The sequence below is a fragment of the Macaca nemestrina genome, chromosome 4 (assembly GCF_043159975.1).
Source record: "Macaca nemestrina isolate mMacNem1 chromosome 4, mMacNem.hap1, whole genome shotgun sequence".
Taxonomy (NCBI): domain Eukaryota; kingdom Metazoa; phylum Chordata; class Mammalia; order Primates; family Cercopithecidae; genus Macaca; species Macaca nemestrina.
The window spans coordinates 25,343,002-25,367,801 of NC_092128.1; the positions used below are offsets into that span (position 1 = coordinate 25,343,002).

General features: G+C 37.7%; 1 protein-coding gene and 1 long non-coding RNA gene across 3 annotated transcripts in view; both read right to left on the reverse strand.

The window, feature by feature from the left end:
- The window catches only part of LOC105471359 (exocyst complex component 4), an 822,236-nt gene that overhangs the window by 291,769 nt on the left and 505,667 nt on the right, over positions 1–24,800 (reverse strand). The gene's annotated exons all lie outside the window — the stretch shown is intronic.
- LOC139362732 (uncharacterized) lies at positions 703–24,544 on the reverse strand. The gene is made up of 3 exons (XR_011621966.1): positions 17,862–24,544; positions 11,149–11,201; positions 703–8,273 (listed from the first exon to the last, which is right to left on the reverse strand). It is a non-coding gene; the product is annotated as an uncharacterized lncRNA (long non-coding RNA).

A 24,800-nucleotide genomic window follows, 5' to 3' on the forward strand; every position in this document is an offset into this window, starting at 1 on the left:
GTTTCATGGCCACCCTAGGGTGTGAAGAAATGGACGAGAAAACCCAGAATGGCCTTCAAAAGTTTTCTGCTTCCAAAAGCCTTCTTAACAAATGGTTTTGAATTCAACACTTAGAAGGGAATTTTGCTTCTTGATACTTTTTGTTTCCGTTACATAGAAAGATATAATATCTAAGAGTCAGCATATTCTTTCAGAACCAAAGTGTTGGCAGGAATACAGACAGCATATTCTACTCCTGTCGGGGCTGCTGACTCACTGGCCAGTGCCTCATGCTTCCAAAGGCTAATAAAAGGTTATCTACCCAGTTTTGTGATGTCATCCTATTCTTTGTGTTTTATAGTATCATAAATCCATACTTCTCAACACGGAGGCAAAAATAAGAGTTAGTAGTATTGAGAAAGCCATTAAAAAAAAACCCTCATTTTTATAGACAGGGGCATTAAATACATAGCATTTAAACCTCTCATTTATACAATGAAGATGGCAAGTAGATATAAATTTTATAGTATCAGAAAGCAAAACCCCATGGACTACCAAAACAAAATTACCTTTCCAATACAACTTTGCAATGACATTTAAACTCCAAAGGTAATTTTGCATCCAAGGTACTCACTGATGTATAAATGATACTCACCAAGGTGAATCAATAGATTTTGTTTGATTGCTTCGTCATCCCTCCATTATCTCAAATCTTCTAAGGCAGCAGGAGAGATCATAAGGATGTTTGAGTATTGCTTATTTGAAGATACAGAGAAGGCCAAATCATATCATCTCTATTAAAGGAGTGGAGCCTGACCATGAAATTCTAATTAACACTGTAACAATTTACTTAAAAGTCTCTGATGCAGCCCATGTGAGGCTAAATCAGAAGGGAAACAGTGTTAGCATTTTAGTAGAATTAAATTAAAAGAAAAAAATGACATATCAGAGACCACATTATAGACTAATAAGGGATTAGATAAAGCAATTATTGCTTGGGTATTGTTTCTGCTGTGTGATAGAATGAAGAGGACGCAGCTCTGAAACTTCGGTTAGAAGATGCTAACTTTCCGAATGAGTAATGGTGGGACACAGTCAGTGGTCACAAACTTCTGACCTATCTGCATCTTAGAATAGTAGAGAAGTCTTTGTTTTTTTGAGACAGAGCCTCACTCTCTTGCCTAAGCTGGAGTGCAGTGGTGTGATCACAGCTCACTGCAACCTCCACCTCCTGGGCCCAAGTCATCCTCCTGCCTCAACCTTCCCAGTAGCTGGGACTACAGGCACACGCCAAGCCCAGCTAATTTTTTATTATTTGTAGAGAGAGTCTCCTGATGTTGCGTAGGCTGGTCTCGAACTCCTGGGCTCAAGTGATCCTCCTGCCTCTCTCCTGGTCTTGGATTACAGGTGTGAGCCACCATGCCCGACCCAAGAAGTCTTAAATGAGATAATATCTCAGATTGAGTCCTGTTCAAAGTTAATAAGGGATTCATGAGGAACTTGGTTTACATTTTTCTTTTCTCATTAATTATCCCCTAAGATAAGCATCAAGAGATGGAGTAGGATGGATGGCAACTTGGGTCAAAACTCTTAATACTTTGGACCTTTCCTTTGTCTTAACCATGGCACAGTCCTGGTTAAAATGTAAATATTCTTGGGAGAATGTCTATAATTCTCAATCAAGTATATTTTTATAAATCTTTCAGAGAAATTTTTTTAAAAAACGGAAGACAGAGAATGAATGTTACTAGATATCTAGGCTTCAATTAGCACAGAGATGCAGAGATGATGTAATTCCAGAAAGCACAGACTATTACCTGGGTAAGGTATGCACCAAGACAAACTTCAGAACGACTCATGATAATAGTCATTCACAGATACTAGCTATATGCCAGAGACTTTTCTAATAACTTTACATGTATTAACAAGCTTAATCCTTACAACAACCTTATAAAAGGTGGTACTGATCATTATCATCCCCATATATCACATGAGGAAACCAAAGTACAGAGAGGTTTAGCGACTTGCTCAAGGTCACAAAGCTAATTAGTGACTGGGTCAGAATATGAACCCAGATAGTCTGCATTCCCACCAATGTGCTGCCATCTCGCATCTATATTACTCATCTACTTTCTACTATAATTCCAAATCAGTGCATCCTTATTCCACCAATAATCATAATACCATCCTATTCCTTAGAATAAATGCACTAAGAATGCGAAAGCCCTTTTCAGCTCTAGAGTAGCACCTTCTCACATAATCCTCTGCAGGAAGTATTTTTCTCTACATTGTGTTCCAAAAGGTGATCCTCAGATTGTCTGAATCAGACCTGGATATAGAATTCAGTAATAATGTTTCCTGATAATTTCTTCCGAAAATATGTCTAATACAATCACACTTGATATATACATATTCTCTCTCTCTCTCTCTCTCTTTCTCTCTCTCTCAGACTAGAAGAAAGTGTACATGATCTTCAATCTCAGGAGAAGTTCTGATAAATACTATGCTCAAAGAATTCTGCTTGATAGGGAACAAAAATCAATAAAGATCATGGTAAAACTCACCATTTTAAATCTATAATCTTAGCAGACTAAATATAAAAAATCAACAACAAAATATATTTATAAAATAATATTTAAAAATATAAATTAATTCTCCTGGCCCTCAAACGGTCCTGTATTTAGAACAAATTTAAAGCTCCTGCTCCTTTTTGTTTTCATTTTTGTTACTTTCCAGAATGCTAAATGGGCCTTGTTGTTACAGGACAGCTTTGTTTCGTATTTTTAATATGGCAGCGAATTACAGATAAGTATTCTTAGATACCAAGCAATTAGGAGGGCATCAGTAAAGCAGGGAACAAATTCATGGCCCATAACATGCAACAAAGAAACATAGAGAATCATACTTTGTTAAGATCATCCATTTGAAGACCCAAAGCAATAGGTTTCTGTACTTCATCCAAATTATTTGGCATATGAATAGGCTAACTCTAAGCCAAATGTTAGCTCTTGAACACTTGATAACTCTTAAAAAATAATATGTTGATGATTTAAGAGGGTACAAATCAAACATGGATTGAATTTTTCATAAATTACCCATGATCTAAAAAATTAGACAGGAGAGTAAATGACTCATGTCCACAATGACAATGGATCCCAATCCATCATTCACATTCTGGAGTCCTTCATTCACAAGAAGGTAAATTAGCCTTCTTTGGCAGTCCCTTTTTCCACATAAAGGAATTGGGCTTGGGGCAACACGTGCCAAATGTCTGGAACAAGAGACAAGACGTTCAATTAACTCCTGAAAGATGACTGAATAAATTAATATAGAACTGAAACTAACATACAAAACATGTCATTTCAGTTGGCAGCATCAGAAAAGGAGAGAGAGTAGCCTTTAAGGAGGATGCTGCATTGTTGCTTTATTTTGCAACAACATAAAGACAACACCATTTGTATTCCTAGAACCGAGGGTGGAATTAGAAAACAGACTTATGACAATTAATAAAGAAATGGTGGAAAAAGAAACTGAAAAACTCAGTATCTTTAAGTTGCTAACCTATTCTTTAAAATCATGGTTGCAACTTGAAGTCCCTACTTGCTTTAGCTTTCTAGCCCAGCTAGAATTAGATATCCCACCTTATTTCTCTCTATTTCTTTAAGAGTGCTTTTTATCTACAGAATACCCAGTAATGTCCAATAAACCCTAAGTCTATTAAGACTATAAGTAGAAAGAAGATAGATGCAATTCCTTCTAGATGATGTGGTTTCCTTCTAGCATCGAGCCTAGTCTTATGTCTCCTAGAAATCCTTTCCTGAAATGAAGAAAAGTAGAGAACATTAAAGTTCAATTCTTCTAATGTAGACACAAGAATATCCCACATGGTCTATAAGCCATGACTTTCTCCATTGCAAGTGCAAAATCAGTCCTACTGTCTCTAAGGATGCACGATAGAAAAGTGAATGAAAGGCTTACTGATGCCCCACGGGAGACACGGATAGGGAAAAAATCTTGTATATTTTCTTAGACATTTTGATGCTTTAACTGTGCCACAGTTCTCCCTATGTACTTAATACAAAGAAAAACTATAGGGAGAATATATCCCAGATAGCTTTAGTGTAGTTATAGACATGCCTGCTGATACACCTGTTATGTATTTGGCAGATAAAACTAATTTATCCTCTTGCCTAACTTTATTAAAGACAATAAACTAAAAGACAAGAATATATAAACAGAGCTACATTGTGTACCCAGATTAAGAAGGTCACGTGTTTGCAGATCACCCTGTGAGACCGTCAAACTGACTGCTTAAATGAATGGCCTCACTGGTGGCTTGACATCATTTCTCCATGCTACAAGCTGCAAATGATCCACGTACACTCTTCTAACTGAGACAAAGCCTAACACATGAAGGCTGTACATTTCATGCATGTTGATTTCTACTCCTTTTCCCCCAAAGATTAGGCATACTACAGATTAAAGACGTTAAGAAGTCCTGGCACGTGGCACAACCTAGTAAAGAGTTCAGGAGGGAAATGTAATTCCTCACTTCTGAAAAGACAAACTAAGGGGAAAAAAATCATGTAAAATGCTGTCTACCTTTTTGAAAAACTGCCACAATTATAGCTCCATAGAGTTAATGTTATTTAAAATCCCCAGACCTGGAGTCCCAGGGGTAAAGACGGTGCTCTATTCCACTGCCCTGTATCTGGGCCACTGCTAGAGAAAACAGGCTTTCGTCAGGTTAGCCATGTGTTCATCCTAATTTATTCAACTAATAAAGTGGTGGTGGGGGTGGGGGAGCAAGCTGGGTGGAGGATTGAGCCTTTAGGGAAAAATAATCATAAACTTTGAATTGACAATGTGAATTATCCATAAGCCTCAGTGATTCTTGAAATTATTCCAGAGATGAGCTTCATACAGCCCATTTAGTTCACCTAAAAACATCCAATGCACTAAACCCAGTGGAAACATGAATTCAGAACTAATGTCCATAAGTTAAGGACCATATACTATAATATGCACAAATAGGGTAAGACGTTAGGCTTGAACAAAGTAGATTGTTTAAACTGCTGTTTTCTAGAAAATCAAGTTAAATGTCTTGAACTTTCTATGCTTCACATCCATAGTCAATATGCCACTGATTATCAGTAATAACTTGAGTTAAACAATGATGGCACAAGAATAATAGTAATAACCTCCACTGAAGTTAACATTTATTGAAAGCTTATTATGTGCTGGGCTCTGGCTAAACTAACTGTAATATATATTATCTCGTCATCTTTGGTTGCATTATTTTTTTCAACATCTTTATTCAATGTCATTCTACCTCCTATGGGGCATCTTCAAACCTTTACAAACATTTAAGAGTCCACAGCTGGTAAGGAGGCTGCATTCATTTAGAAAGCAAGTGAACCATTATAGTAACATATGGAACTGGCTATTGCATACACTCTCTGCTCATGCCTGAGAATAATTCAAGAGATCAGCCTGGCTCTTTGGGGATGTTAATGGCCTACAATCCTGCAGCCTTCCCAACTCTGCCCTGGCTGGTTAGCTCATTGGGTAGAGACTCATACAAGGTTAGGCCTTGTTTTATGGCTTAATATGCTTTCTGATCCCAGTCTATTTTGCACAGAGAATAATCAGTACCACACACCACATCCTTAATCCCAGCTACGTGTTTTGAAAATCTGTATCACTGATTATGAGGAAACCAGATGTAAGAAAGAATGGCCTAATACAAACCCAGCCATATCATTCGGATGGTGGGTATGAAGGGATTAAAACCACTACCACCATAAAATAAAATGAAACAAATCTCAAACATGTTTTCTACTGGTAGCAGACAGCAGGCTTATCTTACAGACAATAGCAGCTATCTACTATATAATCCATTTAGACTAGAAGGGTTGTAGACCAAGTGGTGATAGTGGGTGCAGGGTAGCTTTGTGCACGAATGAGTACATAAGCGCAAGGAAAGAAATGCCAGTGTGTCCAAAAATTTATATTATCAGTTCACTGCTGATATTTCAACCCCCAACATGTGAAAGTTAATTACAACCCACAAAAAGTACCCAGAGATTTTAGCAGCTGTTGAAGCTAGCATATTTTGGGTATGGTATGATCTGCTCTGATAGAACTAGGCGCTCGAAAACCTGGCTGGTCTTCACAATTATCCAGGGAGCTCAAAAAGAAAATAATAATAACAATAAAACAAAACCTAGCAAATACAGAGATTAACAGGCTCTTCTCCAAACTTCCTATACTAAAGGTTTTCCTTCGAGGGGAATTGACAGAAGGGCATTGAGTGGGTCAGGGAACGAGAATCTGTACTTTTAAAACATTCTCCAGGTAATTCTTCCTCTGGCATGTGTGGGAAGCATGTGTGGGAAGCACTGTCCTAGAGACAGCAGTTATGATAACTTGGGTTGAAAAAGCTTGAATGGCAGCACACGGCTCGAATGGGCATGTCTCTAAAATAAGAAACAAAGGTACTGGGTGGCCCATATAAGAGTATGGCTTTCAATCACAAAGGCACTGAGAGCCTTCTTATGCCCCGAGAAGGCACTTACAAGCTCCAGGCATGCTCTGGGATGACAGCAATGACCTAGGGACACCTAAGGATAAAGGCAATCAGAAGGCAACATAAGGTTGCTTGGAGTCTTACTGAAGGCTTCAGAGTGGCTTCCCCACTGACGCTCACTGTAATTCTATGAGGTACATATTATTCCTATGTCCATTTTACAGACTAGGACTCTCAAATTCAGAAACATCCAGGGCTTCGCCCAAAGTCACTCAGGTAATGTCACTAGCTAGAGCCCTTAAGGGGAAAGAGTAACAGCCTAGAACTCAGGAGAATGGAATTCCAAGTCAGGCTTGCCCAGAAACTGCACAATCTTGGCAAATTACTTTAGCATTCTGGGACTCAAATGTCCTTGTTTGCAGAGCAAAACGAGTGGACTAGAAAATTTCCAAGAACACTTAAAATGTTAACAATCTATGATTTCAACATGGTTTCTACCTCATGGCTTAGTTTTTAAGAAATATTATACTTCATTGTCATGCTATAATGATGTTCGGTAAAAGGGAGCATGAAAAATTTAGGTTAAGTACTACTGCAGGAATTATTCAAATGTAAGGTTTTAACATATGTGAGAATAGATGACTTTAATTAATGCATTGCAAGTTGTGTTTTAGAAAAGAGGGAAGCCTGGTAGTTTGAATTTAACAGTGTGAAAGATTCTTTTTGTTCTAATGCATAAGTTGCAATGACAAGAGGCATCTTCCACTTGAGACCAGGTGTTAGACTGCTGTGTGAGATGTTCCTAAATATTACCAGGGCTGCAGTAACATCTCTGTCTGCAAAATGCATGCCCAGCCTGGGATGCAGAGTACATACTAAGTAGGAAACATAAATGTGCAGAACGGCTGTATAATTGTTGAACTCGTGCCTCATGTATTCACAGTTAATTTTGGCAACCGATTTCAGTTACGGGAAGGGGGAATATGAGGAGGGGGTGACTTCTCCTGTCCTTCAACTTCCCAGAAATGTATTAAAAATGACAGCCTATGATTGCTGCAGACAGTATCTAATTAACTGTCATTATAAAACACATGTCAGAGCCTGGGGCCTATGAGGGATCTGATGTCTAATTTCTTTCCAGAATAATAAGAGTCTCCTTTGAAACAAGCTGGTGAATGAATTTTGTTGTCTTATTAATCAACTGATTTCAATCTGACCCCCTGTTTCCTTCCCATACCTCATTCTTTCCTGCTGCATACCCTCCCCTAACTACTTTGGAACTCATATTTTAGACAAGTGATGGATTTAAAACAACTTCTTGTCATCTTCTGCCGAGGCAATCTCAATAAAGAGCGACTGTAGCAATATGATATGGAAATGGAAGCTGTTTGTAAAAACTATTAACTCAATAATGAAACAATTATTCCTAAACAACCATGAAAATTACTTACAAGCCTTATTTTCTCTCATTTTGCCATACCACGGATTGCAATTCTATTTTCATTTCTATTAATTAGAACAAAGAATTTAATCCTTTTCTCCTTCTATTATGCAAAAACAAGCATGGTTATTAGGGAGCTATCTAGTTTCCAATTAATTTTATTTAGGAATGAGTTGCAGAGACTGAATCATTACTGATGTCCTCTAACTAGGGGGTTAAGATGAAATGAGGCCTGAATCAACATAGAAAGTAAGCAATTTCCTTCACTTCATTTTTTCATCCACAAGATGACTCATCAGCTTCTCCAAATGGATCCATGACACACTGCAACAAAGCAAGGCACATCAGCAAATGAGGCTGAATGAAATTGGAAAAAAGGCTGTCAGTTGATAGAAAAAGAATGCATTCTCCTGTGACATGGGAGGCCTTCCATAATCTGCTGCCAACTTGCCTTTCTAGTCCTGTCTCCCATGTATACCCTCCCCAGATTCTCTATAAGTCTACGTCTTTGGCTGTGACTTCAGTTCTGCCTAGGTTGCCAAAACAACTTTGGTAAATTCCAGTTTCACTGCCTGCAGCCTCTTTTGTGAATCCTTACTCAATCAGGGGAAGTGAATCATTCCTTTCACTGGGCTACAACATGTCCATTCATGTATGGCCACAATCCCTTCTGCTAAACTCTTAGGACCAGATATATTTCAGAATTCAAAAAGTTCAGATTTTAGAAAGGTTTTCAGGGCATTTACTATGTATTATATGTATTATGCAACAATGCCAGGAGAGCTTGGGGTAGCACCTCATAATCAAACACACGTACGAAAAATTCTATTAAGAGGTACAAACAAAGGCTATATACAATGTGGCCGCATATGAATTCAGGCATTAGTGCTAAATGAATCTACACATTTTTAAAATTTCATTTCTTAGTGCATTTTGGAATTTAGAATTGTGGATAATGGATTATGTACAATTAGTAAGTTGCCCCAGCTAGAGGTGACCTCCTCAAGGTCGGGACATATACATATGTATATGTATGTTTACCCTGATGCCTGATACAATGTCTGGCTCACTATTAGCAAAAGCACATTTGCTGAATACAAATCTTATTAAGTATGCATTGGTTAAAGCTTGCTTTCAACATTTACAAACAAAACTACCAATAAGCTAATAAGTGCTATCATAAGAGATCAATGACAGCAACGACTGTCATGTCTTTTTTTAAGATCACAGAAGGATTAAAAGGATGAGGTACAGCATAGCATTTAAGAGCATGGGTTCTGGAACCAGACAGGCCTGGGTATGAATCCAGCACCGTTAGCTGTAGGATAATGGGCATGTTGCTTAATTTCTTGTGCCTTAGCTTCCTCACAATAAACAGGATAACACTCTAGTATCTACCTGAGAGAACTATTGTACAGGTAAATTGGGTAATACAAGCTAAATGCTTAGCATGAGTTAAGTGATAAAACGTAATAGTTAACTAATATTATGATTATAAAATGATTACGAGAACATTTATGACGTTACTGAAATAGCTACAAGAGGGACCAAAGTGACATTCCACATGTATAGGCGGCTACACATGTTGATTTTGGCAAGTTTATTGAAGCAATGACCTACTCTTTCCTAATACATAATTTGATTACTTTCACGAGGTTTCAGCTTGGCAGAGGTGGACATTTAAAAACAGCAGATGAGGCTAGCAAAACAGAGGCACTTGCTATAACTACACAGAAAATGATTCCGATTCAGGAAAAAGGATGGGAAATAGAATTGGAGTGTGAGGCTCCCTGTGGTGATTGCTAATAGTCTCCAAACCTGGAAGCTAATTCTCAACAAAAATTGGCTCCTTTGGATATTAAACATTCATGATAAAGGGAATAAGGAAAAAAGTTCAAAACTGTTTTAGATTTGCTTTGTTATCTAGGAAACAAGATTGACATACTGCATTTAGAGCTTTTTTTCCCCTCACTAGAAAATAACCAAAAGTTTCTCTCAAGTCAGTCTTTTTTTTTTTTTTATTAAATAAATGTTAACTATTCCCCTCAGTTGTTAATAAAAAGAATAATAAGAAGAAATCATTTGTCCTTCTGTGTGCTACATGGCTCAAGGCACAGCATGTTCAGACAGACCTTAATATTGGAATAAAAACCAAACACAACCCCAGGACAGAAAGATTTGATGGATCAAAAACATGTCTGTTCAAAGTCTCTGAGAAAAATGGTGCATTAATTGGGAATGAAACTTTCCATTTTAGTAGCCTAACCACTGGGTAGGTGGTTGGCAAATTCAGCTGCTAAGAAACACCAACATTTGCCTTCTTTGGCAATGGAAGCCCAGCTTTCAACACTTAAAAAGAAACCAATCTATTTATTTTTATTTTTTGTTTTAAGTTCCAGATACAAGTACAGAACGTGTGGGTTTACATAGTATAACGTGTGCCATGGTGGAAACCAACCTATTTTTAAACGACTACGCGCCAGGCTTGAGTAGCTTCTTTACCTGCATTCGCACGTGCAATTCTCACAATGTTTTGTGGTAAACACTAAATGCAGATGTGGAAAGTTACGTTCAGAGACGTTGCATGACTGGCCCAAGTATCGGACATCCAAGTATATGTGATTTGCACTTTAACAGAAAGCGCATAGGACATCCTTCCCTGTGTCTTCATCTGCCTAATTTCTCATTCATTCTGAAAGACTCAGTTGAAGAGTCGTGGCCTCTGATATGACATCCTCTTTTCTATAACCTGCTCTTTAGGTTTCTTCCGTAGCACTTACCACAATATTTCGTAATTATCTACTTACTCATCTGACTCCTTCACTAGACCATGGGCTCTCTGAGAAAAGGGGCCGTGCCTTTTCACTCTTGCACTTAATACAGTGCCTGATATCCGACAGTCAATCTCAAAGAGTGTTGAATTGAACTGAACATTTCTCCCAAATTCAGCAACAAATTTTAGGGAATTCATCAAGGTGTGGCTAATAAATAACACTTTAATATGAACCAGATACAAATTTCATATTATAACTGAGAATCCTCAAAAAACAACGCAGCATTTTCGTTTTGCCAATTAAGTTTCATTATCTAACCTTGGTGACAGTTTGAACGTGAAAAGAAGTTTTGACTATTTTTAGGTTCCTAGAGAACCCAGTTGCTGTTGTAGACACAGTAGATTTATCTGTAGTATTTTACATACCCTAGGGCCTCTCTCTCCTAGACAGCAGCCTGATTGACCATTCCCAGTTGACACTAGGGAAGAGTTGTGGGGGAGACAATAAAAACTTTAAGATGGACAATAACATTCTTTCTAAATTGCACTTTTTCTTAATTTAAAAAAATCTATATTCCTCATATTAATAAAAAATGTTTATTTCAAATCATCAAACAACTCATCCCTTTTCTTTACTTCTACCTCATTTCCAGCTTCTTAGTTCGGTTTTTCCCATTTAGGAGGATAAATGTGATTTGTTGTTTCCTACCAGGGTTTCTTAGTCTTCTGTCTTAGTCCTTGAGAGTCTTGCAGAGGTTTTTGTTTACATAAGGATTCATTTCCGCTGCTGGCAATCAAGGCGCAAACTGTTTAAATCATCAGAAAGCCTTCTCAGGTGAGTTCATGGATAAGCACAGCTTTCTATGCCCTAGGTACTTACACATCCCATTTATGCCATGCATATTGCCTTAAAACTACTTTCTTTAACTGAATCTAGAATTGCTGAATCTAAGAGTTCAAAGAGGTTGTCTCCCAGCCTATGAACTCCTTCATGGGAAGGACCATGTCTTAATTTGTCTTTGTGTCTAGTCCTAGCAAAGTGTCTACCACGTAGTGGGCACTCATTAATGTGAGTGAATTCAAAATAACGGTTCAGTACTTCAGACTATCTGATTTTGCAGGGTCTGACTTAGAACACAAAAGGACCTTGTATTTCATGGACAGCAGTTACCCCTTTCTCTGTTTCACATAAGTTTCTTATGGTTTCATGTAAGATTGCAGTTGAAAAGATTTTTCACTACTAAGAAAGCTTGAAAAGCACTGACTTTAGTAGCTTCTGTCTCATTGGTTGGTATATTTTGTCTCTTGAAATAGAGTGTGAGCATATGACAAAAGGAACTCAGTGGTGTGTACACGGTACGTATATATCACATATATAAGCGGTAGGGGGGTGTGTGTGTGTGTTTGTGTGTGTGTGTGTGTGTACTAAAGGCCACTGTTTATAATTGGAGCCTACTATGAATTAGATGCTTTACATATGTTACATCATTTCACCTTCTCTCTAGCCCTAGATGGCTGTCATCATTGAGCACTCCATTTTACAAACAAGGACTCTGAGGCTCAGAAAATTAGCAACTTACCTGAAGAGGCATGTTTTAAACTCATTTCTGTCTGGAGCCAAAGATCAAGCTCTTGTGATAGAAAAGAAAGTTTTTGATGTAAATTAGGGAGAGTGACTAGGTAGAAGAAATTGCAAATTTTTTTAGATTGGCATTTCAGAGAGAGGAAGTAGTTTTAAATTGAAGGAAAAAAACCCAGATAAGAGTCAAATGCTCTGAAAAGATGCAAGTATGCATGCAAAAAGAGGGAGCAGCTATGGAAATCAGAGTTTCCCGCTTATCACTTGGATAAGTAGGGGAAATTTTAAAAAATACCTACTGTCTGACAAAGGGTAGGAGGAAGAAGACATGTGTAGAGGTAGAAGAATTTTGAAACAGAGAGGATGAAGTGAATGAAATGGAAAACACTCAACTCCACTGGGAATCCCATTTTAACTTGAATAGATTTGCAACCCTGGAAAAGCTTACACATATGCTAAGTACCGGGGTGAGTGATCATAACCAAGTGACCTGGGCAATGTGACTTTAAACAAATGCTTCAGAGAATATATTAGACCCACTTCTAATTAGGTCTTTGAGAATCACTGTCAAGTATAATTCCCTCCCTCTCTCTTTTATAGAAGGTGATCCGGAAGTCTGGAAGAACAGTCAAGGTTTTCCTTAAAGGATGAAAATGTTTCCTTCAGCAGATGAACCACGTGCAGCATCAGCTGGTGGTTTGGCCATGTTAACCATTTTACTTTAAAACTTGAAGATCCCTAATTACAATGTGATATTAAAACAACTCTGTTAAATTTTAGCGAGTCTAAATTCCATTGAGGTAGATAAAGATTTTTCAACTACTATTCTAATGAAATGCCACTACTATTATTTTAGGAAGCATATTAAATTGAAGTTTAATTTAAATAGAAAGTGAGTTGCTTTCCTTTAAAGAATTACATTGTTACCAGTGTTAGGCAAATAATAATTAACACAAGTACATACAGTTATAATTAGCAGGGAATTTAATTAAACAAATATGCCAACATAACCAGATGCATGACAAAGTAATTGTAATATGTCTTGCCAGTGTGTTCTTTCCCACTTCATAGTTCTTACATAGCAATTATAAAGCTATCTCTTTTTTCATAAGCACAGAAACTCTAAATACAAGCCTCCTAAAAGCCATATTCAAGTAAAAGAAAACAAGTAACAGAAATCTTATTGAAGGAGGGGCGTTGGAGAACGCAATCAATTACTTCACTGAGGACTGCTGGTAAAAGTTCAGTTGATTTTGATTCTTTAGCTCCATCTGAACTTTACCAGATAGCATCCTCACTTTCGTTTTATGGAGCTGTATCTCTAAGCTAGGAGAGACAAAGTCATATTTTAAAAAGACTGATTTTACATAATCTCCTAGTAGTAAGTACTCTTGTCCTTTGAAAGGAAAGCAAGTCATCTAGAAGTCATATACTACTTTGAGTAGCAAAAGAGAGAGTAGGGAAATAAATTACCGAAGAGAGAGGAATATGATTCACAGGTAAAGTTTAAAATACGTACTCTTATTTAACACTGAGGAAAGAAAAATGATGGGTCAGTCTGCTAGTTTCCTTATAGGAAAGATTACAATACAAAGGAAGGTGATTAATGCAGAAAAAAGAAAGACTTAATCAGATCACTTCTAAAATAAGCCCAAGTATAAACTTTAACATCACAATGCTATGCTACACAAAGATCTTAAAATACCATACTCCCTTTTTATTTTTATCCTAAACATACAAAAACTATGATGTTTTTAGTGATCGAGAAATAAGCGATCTGCCCATGTTAACAGGGCACATCTGGAGACACACATACAGCTTTCAATTCCCAAGCCTACCATCCTTATAGGTATTCTATTCGCCTTGGGTTTTTTAAATGAGAACAAGCCATTTGAAATTATGATCTACTCTGCATTCAAAAAGAATCAGCTATTCAGCTTTTTAAATTTTGTGTCACACATGTTATTCTAAACCAGTGATAAATTCAATCCAAAGGCAGGCAGGGATCACTTTCATTTAAATGTTAAATCCTGAAATCAAGGAGAAAAAAACAGCAATCCTCACTAGATGCAATATCCAGTTCAATGAAAGTGTAAACCCTCCCTAAGCAATGAAGGCATGCTTACTTTATAGAAAAGAAAACTTATTTTCATAAACAACATAACATAAAGATAGCGACAGCCTACCTCTATGGAGGACTAGAGGTCCCATCTACCTCTATGTAGGGCTTCAGTGGTTGCAGAAATTATCTCACAGTTTAACTTAGCTGGTGGTCACAACCTAGTGACCGTATCTGTATTTAATGACGTGGTAATTGAGACTGCAGAGGTTAAATATCTTGTTCGGGATCACCTCACTAATAAGTGGCACAACTGGGGCTCAAAACCAGTCTTTGTATTTTGAATTTACTCTTTCCCACCACCTTCCAGATGTCAAAGAGAACACAGATCTGTCCATATGTATAATAGACATCATCATTCTCCAGATGAGCAAATGCTTGGTCAATATTAAGCACCTCCCAGCTGGGTTAGCTGATGGCGAAACAACTTATCTAGAAAAGTTAACCAATATACTTAAAACTACAAACTTTCTCAGTATTTCAAATATTACCTAAAAAGAAAATTAAAAGCAAATGTGCATATATGAGATATAAAGTTTGTTTCCTAATCCTCACAGGAAATTAATTCACTCTTCCGGGATTAGAAAGTTTTTGAACTGAACGCCTCAAACCAAACAATTTCCAGTGGCACCTTTGCCTCAGTAAAACATCATACTCCTGGGCTAAGTCCTGGCAGCCCACAGCATGCTGGAGCTCTTCTAGGAGGGGGAATGGATTCATCCCTAAATAGAGATGCCATCATAAAATATTCATGAAGCCTTCTTGTCCTAGAAGAGAAAGGAGGACTTCATATTTTGATGATTTGGATTAACTCTTAGACAATATGTTTTTTAATGGGAGTATCAGAAAAATTATTAGATTGTCAACTTTTAGGGCAGTTCTTGAAAAAGTTTGCCAATCCTAGAGACAACACAATCTTCACTTCTGTACATTTGAAAACGACGGGAATGTGGGCTGCAGGATGAGCAGAAGGCAAAGTGGGGAGGAAAAATGAAATGAATTAACATTGAAGCTGAATCAGCTGTGTGCCTGGCACCTTGCTAATTCCTCACCTCATCTTCACAACTGACCTGTAAGGGAGTGAGTACTGTCACCATTCACAGAGAGACAAAGGCAAAATCACAAGGTTAAAGAATTCTACTAAGGTCAAAGAGAAAACTTTCCATGCTTCTTTGTGGTTTATTTTTTATGGCTACAAAAATCAAAACAAGACTAAGAAACTTTCATACGCTTTTGGTAGGTCTCCTAGTTGGTAAATCCTGGGACTGTTAGAGCCACTAAAAGCAGAAATGTCCAGTAAAACCTGCCATATTACTTTCAGAGAATTCTATTTTCTCTATAGTCCTTTCCCCAAGTTTCCCTAGTAAATTAAAAAACAAACAAACAAAAAAACAACAGCAACAAAACTATAATTTCCCCCTCTTGAAAGTGTTTGCTGTTGCAATTTTTTTTTTCGCTAGGTATTCAAATAACTCTTCTTTTTTGAAAAGGATTAAAAATGCAAGCAATCCTATACGACAGTAACAACAGCTGCTGACATTGACTAAGTGCTGTTCTAAAACTTGTGCATTAACTCATTTACTTCTCCCAACAACCTCATGAAGTTATTTTCCAGACGAGCAAACTGGGGGAGCAAGAGGTTACGTAATCTGGCCAACAGCACATCAGGGTAAGTTTATGGAGCCAAGATTCCAATTCATTTTTTATGATTTCAAAACCGTACTCTTTACCACTTATTCCATTCCATAAACCAACCAACACAACTGAACATTTTTTCCTAAGTCATGGACTGTGCTAGGTGAAAGGGATACAGACAGGAATTTTAATTTGTTACAGCTTGGTGACTTCGAGACAGCATTTATACTTGGTACTCAGCCCTGTTTTAACGAAATCCAACGACCAGTGATAAGAGTTTCTGACCCCTGGAAGCAGAGGCTGTGGCAGGGGGAGCAGCAGTGGATACATGTTGACACCAGGAACTTATTTTCTCACTGGGGATATATATCTCCATATGGTGATTCTCTACATTAGTAATTCTCAAAGTGTGGTCCCCAGACTTACAGCATCAACACTATTTGGGAACTTATTAGAAACGCATTATGTGCATGTTGCCATGTGAACATGCTAACCTTTGGCCAGGGAGCATATTGACTTTATAAATTGGTATACAACAATTGTAAGTATGTAATTATTAATATATAAATGATGTAAAACAATAGATGTTAATTGCATAACAAAATTAAAACAGCAAAGAAAAAATATTTCTTTCTCAAAAGTCAAAACATTATCAATGTTTTGGTATATTTTCTTGTTCTTTTCAATGTTTACAGCTTTCTACACAATTATCATATTGTATATACTATTCTGAAATTACTTTATTCACTTACTATATTCTACATGTTTTCCAGTGTCATTAAAAACACTTGGTAAATATCATTTTAATTACATATTATGCAATTTTAATTATATAACACTACATAATATGGATACACTATGATTAATTTACCTTCCCTATTGCTAGATATTTAGTTTGTTTTCAATTTTCTGCTGTTATAAACAAATTGTGAAGAACATATTTGTGCAAAAATATTTATACGTGTACCAATCTAGCACCTTGGTATAAATATCTAGCAGTGAAAAACACTGAGTTTAAATATTTGCATACTTACTGGTTGTATTAACCAATGCTCAAACCAGGAAAGTATAAGACTAATTGTTGGTTTATTATTTAATGAAGTAAAAGGAAAATGGTTTCTTATTTTAATTTTCAATTTTTGGCTCTTAGTAATGTTGAACTTCTTATATATTCACCAGCCATTTATGACATTTTTGCACATAACTGATGTCATTTGATTTTTACTTTTTAGGTTAAGCCATATGAACTTGCCCTTTTGTAGATATAATATAGTTGAAACCAGCAATTTCATATTCTTCAAACCAAATAGCTTAGCCTTTAGGATTCTGAAGCTGTATCACTTACAGTGATAGAATTCTCAAATGGGGATATAAGACATATATACATGAAAAGAAAGAAATACATATCACTAGTCTCAGGACCATCATGGATTCCACTCAGAGCTCTGCCTTCTCCTATAACCAAGTAGCCAATGACATTTAAACATTTATATTAAAGGGCACAGACGGAACAGATTAAGCATGACAGAGCTGAGCTTGAGGCAGAGAAGAGCATCCACATGACTCTCCATGTGCCACCTTCTCATTTCTTCTTGGCAAGTCACTTCAGTGAAGTCTCATGTTAGGAGGGAGAAGCACCACTTCACTCGCAAAAGCCAGCCTAAGTTGTTCATTTGGTCAGTACAGGTAAAAATCATTGGGCCCAGGTGAAAGTATTTGCTTAAAATTAGTATTGTTCATAAACTGGACAGGGACATGGTTAGAAATGAACACAATCATAAAGATAAATCACTTATAAGTTATTACCTCAATCAACAACTTGACTGTCCATGGAAAAGCTAATCAAACACTAGCCAGGCAATATGGTGGGATGGGAAGAGCAGTCAACACTTCTTTATCTTTCAGTCAGCATGGAGTCTAGCCCTAGGTCTGTTGCCAAAGCCAGCTGTGGGACCTTCACTGAGTCAACAGTCAACACATCAGTTCACCCTTTCATAAAAAGAGTCAGATATGAAGAGTTCTAAAGTCTCTCTCCAGTTCTAAATTCTATGATGACACTGACAATTGAAGAATACTATAGACTGACTCTTTTCCATATAACTCTGGCAATAATTTTTACCGAGAGACTCAGCAAACCTTTCAAAGCAGGCTCTTAAGCACCCTTAAACTCTCATGTATGCTAGAAAATACAACGCTTTTTATGAGTTTCATGAGTCTGTTTCGGATACTTTAGAAGAAATAGTGTTATCCAAGCTAATTAAATCATTTCATCTGTGTGGCTCTATGCAATTGTTGGGATTTTTCCAAAAATGCTCCTTAGGGTATCTTCTGCTTACAATGTTTTGTTCAAAATTTCAAAGGTAAACATCAACAGAGAATGCTAATCTCCCTCTAAGACTTCTTAATTAGGGAAGGTTGAAGCCCCAGTAGATTTATTGTTAATACTACATTCTTAGTTTATCGGTTTGTTTGCCCTCTCACTTATCATCAATAGGCTGAACATGTGATAATTTTGGTGGAGGGTTGTGAATTTGCCATCTTGTTTTTTTGCCATCAAGCTGTAAAACTGGGTGTTATGGGTCAAATAATGATAAACAGAAATACAAAAGGTGATATGTATCTGTTTACTTGCTTAGAATGTTGCCATATCAAATATTGCTTGAAATAAGAGCATTTCCTAGGCCTTAGAAATACTTTTGTTACACAGAACTTTCTGTTGTCCAGATAAAAGGCCCCTTTTAAATCAACCTGATAGGACATTAAGCATGCTGGGCTACATTTAAACTTTTTTTTTTTTTTTTAAAGTAAAGAAGGTTTTATAATATAGTGAAAACAATAGGGAGATGAAAACCAGAAGACCTGGGTCCCACCTTTGCTACAAATGCCTTTCCTAAAAGCCTCAGAATGGTGTGAGGTCAAAACATACGGGCAGAAAGGAAGTGGTCATCAGAGCAAAAGAAAGTGCAGGTGCCAGGCACTCACATGTGCAGTCCTATCAGGTAGAGATGATGAGTAGAGATCTGCCCTAGAAGACACTGGATTCTGAGATTCAAAGGGGACAAGGTGATTTGATAGCCAGTGATTTTACAGCCCACTTTCCCTGCCCCACCCCTACTCTAAGAACTGACATTCTATTAGAAGAAAATATTAAGATGGTGTCTATCCTTCCATATCACATTCCATGAACCAAGACAATATTTTAGAAGTTAATGGGTTTATTGAAAGCATTACACATTATATTCCAATATAGTCACTATACATAAACACTACACTCAAAATGTTACTTTCTTCATTAAAAGAACAAAAAATGGACAGGGTCTTCTGAATGGCTCTGTTATACAAATTGGCTTTGACTCTACAACTTGCTGTATCCCTATCAGGAAGGCAGTGTTTACAATGGCTGTCCCAAGAGAGTAACCTGATTACACAGAACTGAGCAGCGCAATGGTACCCCTAAAAACAGAATTTACTTTCTGGTGATTTTGCCAGTAAAGGATTTTCACTCGTCACGCCATTTCATCATTGGTCAAACTCGTGCTGACGTGGAGAGTCAAAGCTGAATTCTCACCTGCACACTGTTTCTTCTCAGTCCTTTCCTGTAGCCCTTTCGTGTTCTTTTCTCATACCTGAGACTACTTGTAGCCCAAATTGGAAAGCAGGTGAGTCGGCCACTGCCTTCCCATCTTACTTTTCTTCTACTGTACTCCTTCCTATACTCGGACCACCCCCACCCCCCCAACATCCAAGGACTGATAACCTTTCCCCTTCTTCCTTTCCCTCAACCTCCATCAGAACCCCAATTAAGCAGGGACCTTCTCTCAGTTTACTGTCATAGAGGATAGAGGAAAAGAGTCAATACGTGATTCCAGGTGGCAAATATCTAATGACAACTTTATATGCAGTGGGGGTAGAGTCATACTACCAGGGTTTGAATCCTGGCTCTGCCATTGACTAGTCATGTAACCATGAAAAAGTTATGTAAATCTGTTAAGTCAAAATCTCTTCATCTACAAAATGAGGTAGCTCATAGGACAGTCATACTTAAGTGAGATAATACTTGTACATGGAAAGCCACTGTAGATCTGTGCCTGAGACACAGTGCAGTTATGTACCATTTTAAAACATCATAATGTTACCATCATCATCTCATCATCATTTACTAGCCTCTCCCAGATCCATTTCAGTTTTAAATGATGACTGCTCAGAGAAATATCTTAGTTTAATATTCCACGAGAAAAAGGATTCTGGACAGGTGCAGTGGCTCATCCCTGTAATCCCAAAATTTTGGGAGATGAAGGCAGGAGGACTGCTTGAAGCCAGTAGTTCAAGACCAGCCTGGGCAACAAAGTGAGATCCCATCTCTAACAAAATAAATTAAAAAAAAAAATCATTTGTTTTTGTTGTTGTGGTTTTTTTTATTTTTTGGTTGAGAGGGAGTCTCGCTCGGTTGCCCAGGCTGGAGTGCAGTGGCCGGATCTCAGCTCACTGCAAGCTCCACCTCCGGGGTTTACGCCATTCTCCTGCCTCAGCCTCCCGAGTAGTGGGGACTACAGGCGCCCGCCACCTCGCCTGGCTAGTTTTTTGTATTTTTTTTAGTAGAGACAGGGTTTCACCGTGTTAGCCAGGATGGTCTCCATCTCCTGACCTCGTGATCCGCCCGTCTCGGCCTCCCAAAGTGCTGGGACTACAGGCTTGAGCCACCACGCCCGGCCTGTGGTTGTTGTTTTTAATTAGCTGGGCTAGGAGGTGTGCCCTTAGGGGTTTTTTGACATGGGGAGCAATCCCTAAATCCAAAAAAATTCATCACAGTTAAAACTGTCTACTCTGTCAACATGATAGCGGTCCCTCTCCTTATTCCTCCTTACCCTCTAGGAAACGCCTCAACATTTCAGCATTTTTTCCTTAAGCACTTGAAACTGCCAAAGCACTTGAATTCTTTATTTCCCCTTATGAATAACATGATCTTTGTCGTCTGTAATCTACAGACTAAAAAGGCATGCTGTAGCTCTGGGGCGCAGGGGAAGAGCTATATCTTAGTAAAGTTATTAAACTTCAAAGATTAATAAAGAATCATCTGGTTGGCAAGAAAAATTAATGACACTATTATATACACATACACACTTTCAGTGTATAACTATATAGCCTGTGTCTATTTTACTTATCAAAAGTATATATGCATTCTTGAAGTATGAGTGAAACAAAGAACACATGTTCATCCCCAGTGCCCTCACTGCATCTGTATATGTGACTCTGTGCACCTGTTGATTTGTGTATCTGCTTCTCTCAGACACAGAGCTCCTCAGGGATTGAGACCTAGCCTCTAATCATCTTTCTGTCCCTAGGGCCTGGGATATAATAAGCATTCAATAAGTAACCATTCAATTCAAGGAATAAACTATGGGCCGGGCATGGTGGCTCATGCCTGTAATCCCAGCACTTTGGGAAGCAGAAGCGGGAGGATCACTTGCGGTCAGGAATTCGACACCACTCTGGCCAACATGGTGAAACCCCGTTTCTATTAAAAATACAAAAAGTAGCTGGGCATGGTGGCGCGTGCCTCTAATCCTAGCTACTCGGGAAGCTGAGGCAGGAGAATCACTTGAATCCGGGAGGCAGATGTTGCAGTGAGCTGAGACATGCCACTGCACTCCAGCCTGGGCAACAGAGCGAGACTCCATCTCAAAAACAAAAATAAAAATAAATAAACTATGCATTGATTTCATTATAGCATGTTAGCTTCATGACTTTCTGCCTGGATCGCAGTCACTAATAATCCCACTGAAGATGTTTCCTAAATAGTCTAGCAATTCAAAATTCCCCCAACTGAACAAAAAATAAAAGCAACCATTAATGTGATCCTTCTTCAAGCCCTCTGTATAAGAAAACAGGTTCTGCAGCTCGACGTCCTGAGTTCAAAGCTCCGTTTTCCCATTTACTTGTTGTGTCAACTTAAGCAAACTGTGTAAAAATTTTAAGACTGTCTCCTTATCTGTTTAAAAATGAGGGATAATAATAGTACAGGTAACTACCTCATAGGGGTGTTAAAGGGATTAAATGAGTTTATAAACACAGAAGCACTCACACAGTATTTTTCATACGAATAGCCCTCAGGGCTGAGGAGAAACCAATGGGGTCACTGAACAAACATAATTTAGTTGAAACCAGATATATGAATACCTTGTCTTTATCCAGCTCCGCAGTATTCCAAGAATGTTAATATAAAAGGGTTTTGCAGAGACAATGGAAGATATCCCACTGTGGGATTATAGTCCTTTTTTCACTGTAGTTTAATCCAATTTGGGATTCCCTGGCATAGGCCTCTCTCAGAAGAATCCACCTAGTAGTTGTGACTTCAAAATCCCTCAGGAAAAGGGCTGTCTGACATTTTTCTCTCTCATCTCAACCTGGACACTTCCAAAGCTGAAGCACACTCATGACCTTATTCATGACACTCCTTTAAACATCAAAATCACAAAGCAAACACAATCTGCATTTTTTAAAAAATAAGATGCTTCATATTTTTTCCTAAAACTACTTCCTCCCACCTCCCTTAACTCAGCAGAACAATCTTGAGCCATTTAACTAAAGCCATAAAATGCAATTTGTGTTCAATGGCTCACATTCAAGATTAGATCATTTCCCCACTATAATCGCATTTTGAAGTAGGATCCAGTATCTTCCCATGTAAGAAGAGGGCCCTGGAAAAACGGGTGGCATCTTCAGCATTAAGACAGCGTGTAAACATCTGAACAGTCACTTACAGAAAACGAAACTCTAACGGCCAATTTCACAGATATATTATTAGAAAATATAATAATATACAGTGAAGCTAGGAAACATATTCAAGTCTTTAATACATATTTTTAAAAAGCAGCTAGACCATCGTGACCTTGTCCATTTCCCCCTTCTCATTCTAGAAGCCTGAGATTAGCATTTCCAGAGTCACCATCTTTGACAACAGCGATTCTCCTAAGCTAAATACTCAGATCAGATCCAGATATATTGAACTCATTTTAGTCACTATTTTATGTAACCTTGCAATGTATTTTATACATGCTTTTCAGAATATCTTCCAATTTTCTACTTTCCTGGTTGCATAATATCAGAGTAAAATAAGCCACATAATTTCTCCCACCTCTTAGATAGGGAATACTTTCTGAATTCTACGTCATTTCCATAAATTTTTCTTTCCTGTGCTTAGGGCAAAAGATTCTTGATCCCCAGATGGTATTGCATGAAACATTATATATGTTTGTGCAAAGTGGCAATTTTAAATGGAGGGAGGATTCAAAACTTTCACCGTATTCTCAGTGGGGTGTATGACACAAAAAAGGTGAAGAATCACCAACATTATAGAGGATTATAACATTCAGAGGGTCATCGAGTCACAGACTAGTTAGAGCTTAACAGGACTTTTGAGATAATCTTAACAGATGATCAAGCTCAACACTCTTCTACAGGTGAGATAATGAAAGATCAGAGAGGTTAAGTGAATTTGAAATAACTCTTGTGAAAAAGTAACATTATCAAAATTAAAAGTGACAGTCTAGGCTTCCTCAGCTAAACACCCCCACCCCTTACCTTATATTGTAACACAAGTACTTCGGGGAAAAAAAGCAGGAAGTGTCCTCAAGATAGTAATTATGGTTGATTTATTTTCTTTAATGGGTTAACATTGTTTTTATGATGAAAATGATACTTACGAAAATTATATAGAAATATGAAAAAATATGCTGTGTAAGAGAAAAGCAGAATACAAAACAGTACAAGTGGTTTTATAAGAATACACATGCATGAGGAAAAGAGCTGGAGGGTATGGAACTAAAATGAGTTATGCTGGGATAGAATATGATGTTTTTTCTTCATTCGAATATTTCATTAGTATCAGACTATTTTCCCAATGATCTTATTCAGAGTACAGCCACCATGCAGACTCTGGTAACATCAGCTAAGTCATGGAGGATGAAGAGGTAACACAGAGAAGGAAAAGCAAGTTATTTAGGTCAAATATTCCACCTTGACAAGAGACACAAAGAAATTAAAAACAGGAATATCTTGGAAATGGTTTAAGAAGTTCAGGGTGTTTGAGCACATAGTTCTGTGGATAAGAGGAGACATGTACTGTACCTATTTGCACAGAGCCTAGTATGCTAGGCATTCGCAAATGGAATTAGGTGTCACTGTTTTTATTCTATAGACCCTTTAAAAATTAAAAACAAGGCTGGGCGCAGTGGCTCACACCTGTAATCCCAGCACTTTGGGAGGCCAAGGTGGGCGGATCACTAGGTCAGGATATCAAGACCATCCGGGCCGACATGGTGAAACCCTGTCTCTACTAAAAATACAAAAATTAGCTGGGCATGGTGGCGTGCACCTGTAGTCCCAGCTACTTGGGAGGCTGAGGCAGGAGAATCACTTGAACCTGGGAGGCAGAGGTTGCAGTGGGCTGAGATCGCACCACTATACTCCAGCCTGGCAACAGAGTGAGACTCAGTCTCAAAAAAAAAAAAATATATATATATATATATATATATTTATTTTTTATATATATTTTTATTATATATATATAAATGAATGGTTTACTGTTTCATTGTGTGAAGAATTTATGCAACATCAAGTAAGTCTTGTGGAAATAAAACTGGTAAATGAAGGATTTGTTAGCACTTATTTTCTGTTGATCTTTAGCCTGTTTCTCAGCTTTTCATTATATTTTAAATAGGCTAAGAGTTGATAGAGAAAGGTATG